Genomic DNA, 8,923 nt, shown 5'->3' with positions numbered 1-8,923 from the left:
TAATCTTTGTTTAAGCTTTACTTTGGATCGTCCCCAAAGATATGTCTAAGAAAACTTTCTCTGGAATTGTTGACTGGGTAAGGTTGGTAACAGTACAATATCCTTCCTGTGCTTTGTGCCATGAGCAGCAACAGTAACTGGGGAAAGTGAGTGAGCAAATGTCATTACAAAGTTCTCTAAAGGCGGGCATACACTGTACGAGTTAGGCTTTTCATCAAACAATGTTTTAGTCATAAACGGTCAAATAAAAAGTATATCATAAAGATATTTTAAAATAAAAGCATACAAAATGTCTTATCTGTCATGATGTGTCATGATAAAGTTCAGACCCAAATGCAGAAAACCAAACAGAGAGACCAGGGAAAAGGTTTAACGGGTTTTATTGAAAAAGTTTAACAGAGGGAGAAGTGTTGCTCTGAACACTGCTCAACCGGAACTGTAAAGTGAGAGGAAGACACAGCGGTTGGTTCAGGCTCAGTGGGGAATTTGACTCGTGAACTTGGAGAAGAGGATTTGGTTGCCGACTCACTTTTGTGTGCCGTGGTTCCAGTGTTTGTCTGATTCGATGGAGGGCGGAACAGGTTTTACCCAGAATGCGGTTGTTAGTTGGTGAATGGAGAAACTGACTGCCACTCAGATTTCCTGCGGTACTTGAACGTGTCGTAGTGGAGAATAATCCCTTACTCAGTGAGGAGCTCAAACGTTCTCTTGGGGAAAGTGGATCCAAACCTCCTGTTTGAACCCAAGCTCAGTTTGAAGCTCAATTGATCTTTCCAGGGAGAGAAGGTCCGTGAAAACCAGTTTGCAGGATGACTTCCTGCCGAGAGGCAAAGACAAAAAACAAAGTTAAACTTAGGTTGACAAAAACTCCGTTTGACTCAGAAAAGCTCAGTTTGGCTAGAGTACCCAAAACTGGCAAACACTCTGGCGTCAAAGTAGTGGCAATCAGCAGCTTAAGAACACTTTACATATATAGGAAATGTGGATGTTAGTTTAACACTTTTGCAACTGAGTAAGAACAAATATTTTAACCAAGTAGGCCTATGAATGATTAATCAGTGCACTCATGAAAAGAGGACATTCTCCTTATACTAGCCATCAAATGCAAACCTAACTAAGTGGGGTGAGAGATTTTTATTTATTAATTTATTTCACGATTTTATGCTCTCAGCAACTTATTCTTGATATAAACATTTGCTTATAATTTGACAAATTTTCTGTTTGTGATGATGTTTGATATGACATTTACCTGGTTATTATCATAATAAAAAAGTACATTATTCAGTGTTTAGTAGTTAATTACAATAAATCAAGCACTTGTAAGGCAATAACTCTGGGCAGGTGCAGTTTGAGTAATTAATTGAAGTATTATAATATCAAACTCTCTAACCAATTCAAACTCTTCTTGCTCGATACCTTTCAGCAGTTTCCCAACCTCTAATCAAAATTATCTGGCGTTACATCTGCAAAATGCAACAATGTTCATGTTTACAATTATGAACCAGGCATAGGGCATTTATCAGTGTAAGCGGTGCTATGATTTTAAATGCTAAGTTTTGGAAACCATTAAAATTTTACAATAGTTTTTAAACTGTAAAGCCCCTTTAAAAGTGTGAGAGAATGATAAAACTTTTTCTGTTTTTATTTTTTTTTTATCATGAAAACCTTAGTATTTGTATTCAAAAAGATACTGCAAAAATTGTATACCAGGGTGTGCCCCGCATTCTCTTCTTTGTCTGCAAAAAGATCATAATTGAGCACAACTCCAAATAGCAATGGAGCTGCATTCCAGAGAATTATGCTAAACAGAAGTTGCATAACATCCATCCATTCAATCTGGTATACCAGTAGCAACTGGCAGGTCATCAGTAAGCAACTATATATCTGATACTAAATCTATAATAGCTTTCTAATTTAACATCATTATTATTTCAGAGCAGTTGAGTTCCTTTAGATACACTTTGTGGACAAATGTTTACATTTTTTTAGGTGAAAGCTTTCTGAGCAGCCATCAATACATATTTTTGTTAAGGTTAAAATAAGTGTCTTACGCTGACATAAGAGCAGAAATAAAAAAGAAATTAAAAAAGTAAAAGTTTAAGTTAGTAGTAGTAGTATTATCTTTTCAGTCAGTTTATCAAAAACAGAAGTTTATGTTTATGCATTTAGCAGACGCTTTTATCCAAAGCGACTTACAAAGTAGACACAAATTTACAGTTATCATCAATATGACAGTAAGTGGACCGATGTGTTTCTCAGGTACTTATAATATTTTACAACCTTAAGCTTGTTGTTTTTTAAAATCAACTCTATGTTTTTTTGCTTTGAATTATAATAGAAGCTGTATCTACTGTTGTTTTTTAAGTAAAAATTAATATGTATACTGGTACAGTATATTAAATTCAGTTTAGCTTATCAGTATGGCCTAATTCGCAACATACTGCATATCATTTTAAGGTACTTTAAAGAAAAACCGTGCAGGTTCAAGTTTCTAATTTAATTACAGTCCAGTCATACAGTCATATTTAGATCCAGATACATGTAACGAAATGTAAGTGTAATACTTTACAGTCAAAGTCAGCTGATCTTATGTCAACTGAGAAACGTTACAAAAAGGATCCCAGCCGACTCCATCGACTTGATGAATTAACAACAATTATTCCTCCTCAGCAAGCAGAGCAGAGGAGGAATATTTCTTCTGAAGTATATTGAGGCTTAGTTCTACACAGTATTGAACATTATGATCTTCAAAGAAAAATGTGGCAATTAGAAATATCTACTCATAAACTACCATATGCTTTTACACTTTATGACACCAAGGTCATTCAATAACATGTTAATATATTAGGTTTTTGTAAGTAAAGGTAAGCAGTTTTAACTTTCTCACTGACAGGCAAAAGATAGGTTAATAAACATAGTGAAATTTTCATATGTGAGCTGATCAAAAGCACTTTGGGGATTGAGAATATTTATTTGTGAGACTTAGGCCAAAGCTTTGGGCTTCTCACACTTGTCTGCATTAAAAGCAGCACTGCTTCTGTCGCCACTGAGACTCTATCTAATCTGGCCTGAAAAGAACAAGAGCGCCAAAAAAACAACATGACTGGCTGGGTCTGAGGCAAGAGTGAAGAGAAAATCAGCAGTAAAGATTTGAAACAGGAAGAGTGTGGCGTCAGTACAGGCGGGAGATAAGAGCACAGTGCTCCATACACAAACACGGGGTCTATGTGGCTGAGTGACTCCCAGCTCTCTGGGCGCCCTCACAGTAGCTGTCCTCTCCCCCCCGGCTGGCTCCAAACCACAGCCCGTCACCCAGCTCTGCACACAGCAGATCCAGAGGCCTGATACACCACCAGTGACTCCAGGGGTTTTAAGGGGATTTGTGAGCGTCAAAAAAAGGGGCTGATGGGCCTCTTCAAAAAGGCTAGAAAAGGATGAGGGGAATTTTTTTTTACCATACTGGATTTCAACTGGTCACCTAATTTATTTCCAGCACATAGGTTACCAAGAAGAAACAAATATTGTTTCTTGTTATATCTGGACAAAATCTATATAATTATCAGGATAATTCTTGGTATAACAACATTACTACAAAGTGGTACTTTGTTTATAAAAACAGGAAACCAACAAAACAAAAACTATGTTTTCTGTATATTACTAAATACATTATAACTATGCAACAAAAGGTGTTACAGGAGCAGTAATTTAGGATATAGCAGTACATGTATGAGAGATGAGCTGTCTAAGCAGACAAGAAAAGAGCACAGCAAAGGAAACTCATATGATGAGTGTCTTTCACTTTCATTTTTAGTAATATGTGAGATTAGGCAGTTTTGTAGGAGAAAGGGGCTTAATTATTATTTTGTTTATTCATTTAGATTGAGTGATCGATAGTTCAGATCTTCAGGTCTGCTGGTAGTATGCTTACCTTTCTAATATTGATTTGTAGTGCACCTTTAAGTGACAACTGGATTCGGGACAAAAAGTGGAGCTAAGCTCGTCAACGTGAGATGTTACAATAAAGCTTGTGGAAGTGGTATTCTCATTATCTTTTCATTTGTTTTTAAAATGTTTTTGTTTCCCAGCAATGTCTATCAAATCACCTTCCACCAGCAAAGTAGGTTTACACATGGACATATAGCGATGCCATGTTGGTCAAAAAAAAAAACAGTCAGACATATGAGAAATGGTGTGCAGGTGGAGCAGCGGTTAGTGTGCATGACCCATGCATGGAGGCCTTAGTCCTCAACGTGGCTGACCTGGGTTCGAATCCGACCTGTGGTCCTTTGCTGCCTGGGTGCCATTCCGAACTTAGTCCCACCCACAACGTTTGAGGTCGGGAAGTTTGGTCTGGCATTGCTCAATAGTAGCGCGAGTATGCTCGCATAATATCTGGTGGGCCAATCAAATTGTCAGGGCGGGCTTTATACGATGATGGACAGATGATCAACAGTAACGTAATCAACCACGTGACCAAAGCGCGCATGGGTGACAACAACAATGGCTGCCGCTGGAGAGTTGAGGTGTGTAGATTCTGCTATTAGGTCTGTTCTAGAAGATATCAACAGCAAATTCATTTTAATAGAGGAACAGAGAAACGCGATCAAGGCTCATCTTCATATTCTAGGCGTGCAACTAAACGCTTTGATTTTTGTTGACAACAACTATGCCTCGCTTAACATACGTCACGCACTCCGTTACTCTTATTGGTTGTAGGTCTATCCAATTGAGTGCAGAGGCATTTTTTTTCCTGGTTCGTTCGAAACACGCCCCATAATCACACCTCTATGGAGCAGTATCAGACTACGTCAGGCTAGCATCTCTCTAACCCCTTTTCTGTCCGAAAAACAAGCCACTAATGCCGTAAAAACTAAAAAGAAATGATGAGAAATGCAGATGATCCTTATGCACACCCTCAAATATTCTACATTGGCCCATTAGATAATTTGGTTGCTTTAGTAGGGAGGTTTACAGTATCTTTTAGCAGATTGAACTGAGACTGGGGATCATTCTTATTGCAGAGGGTTTGGAGTTGGTATGCTTTATTTTGGGGAGGCCAGAAATCCCACTACAATATAATTCCCGCTCATTTATAATTAAGCTCATATAAACAGGTAAGATGGGATGAATGTTGTGTATCACAGAAGCACTACACATGCAGTCTCTTGCGCTAGTTCCTTTAAGCATGTTTCAGTGTATTGGCAATATCTAGTGCTCCCTAATGTGCCATAACAAACTAGTTGTTAGATTCAGTTAATTAAAGTTTAGTGTTCAAATAGTTTGATCAGTACTTTTAGGTATCTGTGCTTTTCAGTGAACTTGTATTGTCCACATGTGTTGGATGTATTTCATTTCCATCGCCATAAAACCACCTAGTTGCAAACATGCTTCAGATACTATTATCAGTAATTCCTGAGTAAAAGGTCCTACCTTGGAAATTTCACATGGCCACCATTCAAGAAGCTTGTCTATGTTATGACAAAGAAGCTGAGACAGAAAAGACAAGCGGCAGATCTACATGGCAAAAACAGCCAACAGAATAAAATCCTATCCTGAACAATAATATCATTCTTGATTTAATTTACTTCTAAAAAGACACAAAAGACTTAATTTATATCCAAAGGTATGAAGAGTTTGGATTAGAAGTGAGGAAAGTCCCTGAGAACAGACTTTCAGGCTGGGAATGCTAGCTGGGTTAATAAAAGTAGTCCGTGGGGCACTGTTTTTCTAGGCGCTCTCTGTGATGTTTGAATGTGAACTCAAACAAGCCTTCATTATGTGGCCACAGCCCTGGAGCCCCTGGTGCTGGAAGAGAGGCCCTACCACTGACAACCACAGCCAGGATGGATGCAGGCTCCTTATCCTCTCCTGTGTCTCCCTCTTCTTCCCCCGACTTTTCCTCTGATCCCTTTCTTCACACTGCTTTTAGCCTTTAATCCTGCACTTCTTCTTTATTTCTGCTCTCAAGCAACCCTTCCACTTCAGTCCTTTTTAGTCCTCCCAGAGGTTCTCTGATTTCCCTCTTTCTTTCCATGCAATGTTCCAATCCTCCTGCATGAAGGACTGCTTTTCAACTAGCCTTTTGTAGGACCTGGAATCGTGTAAACAACCATCTTACATTTTTTAATGTATAGCAACAGCTACTTTATTTATTTGTCTATATGCATTTAAGAAAATACCATCATATTTGATGACCTACAGACAAAATTTGACCTTTCCAATCTGTCCTTTAAAAACTATTCACACATACGTATGTCTTAGCACATTTTGTTCTTGAACTGACAGTAAATAACACATACAAGTAACATTGCTATTGGAATGGCTTACTGCTGCAGATGTTTTTTCATGGTTAGCTCAGAAAAGTGAGCATAAATCTTTATTTATTTCTGTTACTCCATTATCAAAACATATTGTGCTACAGAATGGTCTTTAAAATATTTGTTTAACCCTAAAGTATACCACACAGACACTGGTAATGGTAAAAGATTTAGAGTGATGAAAATCCAGTAAGCAAATTGGTTGAATTTAGAGTAGAAACAAAGACTTGGAGGGAAGGAGGAGGGAGACATCTGTAATTAGAACCATATTCTTCTCCTAGTGACTGTATTCCAGTGTTCCTAAATTAGTGGTAAAAAATAAGCCATCCTCCTTCTCTTTTTGCCCCGATCCAGAGGCACCCGCTGTGTCACTCAGGCCACACCCAGACAGAAATGATTAAATGTGCTGCCAATATTAAATGTCTGGGAAGTCAGTAAGGCCAGAGACATAAAGAGGTAAAGTTGAAAGGAACATGGCTCAGCATGAAGATAAAGAAATATCACAGAGTAGAAACTGTGAAGGTTTGGGGCATACATGTGTACTTTTACTGGAACATCTGCCTTGATGTTATATCCTATTTTACTTGGCTTCTGTTTTTTGTTATGAACAATATCTGCAATTCACACCCCTTACTTCTGCAATTAACTTATCACTGCAACTTGCAAAGCTATTAACATCCTTTTAAGTGTTTTTGATTTTTCTAGATCAAAACACTTAGTTCTGCTAAGTAATGAATAAACTTGAGCAAAATTATAAGGAAGAAGTAAAATGAAAACTTTTGATAATCCTAATAAGAATTAATCATCCTGTGACAACGGTTAAGTGTAAATGATATATTTGTTTGTTGGTTTTTCAATGAGATCCTAAATAATTGTTGTTTTGTGCTACTTTATGTAACATTTCCTTTGAAAACAAATAAAAGTTTTTGTCTTTATGAGACCCACAATGCTTACACTATGGGTTTTTGGTCCAAAAGAATGATCTTTTAGTATTACTGCTATTGTTGTAAAAATAAATGTCATAAAATATCAGAATATAATTCTTCCCCCCCCCCCCAGGTATTTTTTTTTTTTGTGTGTCATTACACTGTCACAAGTACAGAGCAACAAAATTAACTCTGCATTTAACCCATCTCCTTGGGGGGCTGTGGGCTGCCATCGTGTCCGGGGAGCGGTGTGGGGTTAAGGGTCTTTTGCTCAGGGACAGTCTGTGGGAGTGGGGCTCGAACTCATAACCTCAGGATTCCAACCTCTATGCCCTAACCAATAGGCCACCACTCCCCCATAATATCATCCATTCTTGGTTCACAACTCAGGTGAGTCCTAAAGCTCAATGATTGCACTTTTTTAAGGCTATCAAAGTAAAGAGGGCTCAGGTAAAATGAGAACTTTGAATTTGTAATAGTCATATGAAAAAAATGTTGTTGTATATCTATTAGGGAAAAGACAGTTCATCTGTAAATTTAATAACCAAGGATTTGCTGAAACCATTACGGTTAAACCTTTTAATAACTGACCACAGAGCACAGCTTTTAAAACTATATAAAAGAAGTTTGTGACTCAGAGCACAGTCTGCTATTTTTACTGTCTCTTAGGTGTATATAAAAAACTTCTTTCTCGGTCTGATCTAAACCTGATTTTCTGTAGTCCTCATAATTAGCATCAAAGTTACCATAAAAGTGAGGCTGTCTGTGGCTTTTCCCATGGGCTCAGGCGCAGTTTTTAATTCCTGCTGATCCTGGAGCTGTGGCATCTCCCGCAGCAAAGATGCTGAACGGTTAAAAAAAAACTCTTTCTCATGTGGTGTTGATAAAGCAGCACATTCTGCCACTAAGGGTCCTGGGAGTATAAATGTTCAAGCACTCCCACTGCGCTGGGTTATTACGAGGGGTCTAGCTGATGTCTCCCGTAGTGTGTACTTGGGATAGGTCAGCAAGAACGGCGGGTGAGAACCACTTCAAGAGTCTGGGCAGTTTCAAGTCAACACCACTGAACAGTTTGTCCTGCAGAGAAGCCGTCTGTCCTCACTTCCCTATGACCTCTGACCCATGACGTCCATCAGGGTGCCAGTCAGCATCATAAATCTTAACGCTCCTCATGACAGAAATATTCATCAACTTAAAACTATAATATAACCTAAAATTTTTATTCAGTTTCTTAAGACTTTCTTAAAAAAAACTACTTTAGGATTTGAAACAGTCTAATTTCAAAACTATCTCTTAGAAGTATTTTAAGGAAAATTAGCATTATGGAAATAATATGCTTAAGACCTCAAACAGGTCCCCATGCAGGTCTTCATTAGATGCATATATCCTCAGGACCAGAATGCCTGAAAGAGATTTTATTTCTTTATGATGGCTGGGTGGCTCCCATAAGATACCACTGTCTGCAGACATTGGAGCCAAGGTTCCCTCGCCTTAGCATAAGCATATCCAAGCATATCCCAATTAGATTTAAATTAAGCACAAGATTTTAACATATTTTCAGATTTCCACTGATGTTGTTCCACTGCATACTTTTGATATTTTGCCTCAAATGCTTGATAAAAAGACACCAACATCGTAAACATAAACAATGAGTAGAAACAAATCGTTGGCATGAATTTC

This window comes from Cyprinodon tularosa, unplaced genomic scaffold (genome assembly GCF_016077235.1).
Source record: "Cyprinodon tularosa strain WSP-4 unplaced genomic scaffold, ASM1607723v1 ctg16, whole genome shotgun sequence".
NCBI classification, from domain to species: domain Eukaryota; kingdom Metazoa; phylum Chordata; class Actinopteri; order Cyprinodontiformes; family Cyprinodontidae; genus Cyprinodon; species Cyprinodon tularosa.
The sequence above is the reverse complement of the archived record's forward strand: the minus strand, read 5'-3'. Positions refer to the sequence as shown.